Genomic DNA, 558 nt, shown 5'->3' with positions numbered 1-558 from the left:
ACTCACTCTGTAATAAACTCAGAGAACATGGATATTGAATAATAGAAATTAGTGGTGTTAACCTTATACCCCTACTCTACCCTTGGTGGAGGCAGAATGGGGATTTCCATTTTCATCCCTCAATTTTTGTCTTTTAACCTCTTTGATGTATGTCTCAAAAATGGCTGACCCAAAATACTAGTTCTAGAATCACTGTGACTAAATATTCTTGGATTTGAATACTTAAGAGTTTTCAGAATTTTTCATTTACACTCCTGTACTTTACTAGGAAATTTTTTTTCCTTTTTAATGGCAAAAATAATGCTTTATCTACTTTTGACTATTTTCTTTCTGTCTGAATCCAAGGTTCTCAGAAGTAATCAGATAGGAATAGCTCTTCAAATTTTCTAGTACCTCCCTCAAAAGCCCTCAGGCATTACTTCGGAGAAAAAAATAAATACCAATGCTCTCTCATGAGTTAGAAAGTCACCCAGTGCTTAGGAGTTCTTTGGAATTTCTGTTCACGTTCTCTAAGTTATTCAAATGACAATAATGAATTTCTAAAGAAGGAAAAGTTTT

The sequence above is a fragment of the Colobus angolensis genome, unplaced genomic scaffold (genome assembly GCF_000951035.1).
Source record: "Colobus angolensis palliatus isolate OR3802 unplaced genomic scaffold, Cang.pa_1.0 Scaffold156, whole genome shotgun sequence".
In the NCBI taxonomy this organism is placed as follows: Eukaryota; Metazoa; Chordata; class Mammalia; order Primates; family Cercopithecidae; genus Colobus; species Colobus angolensis.
This window is presented reverse-complemented; position numbering follows the sequence as displayed.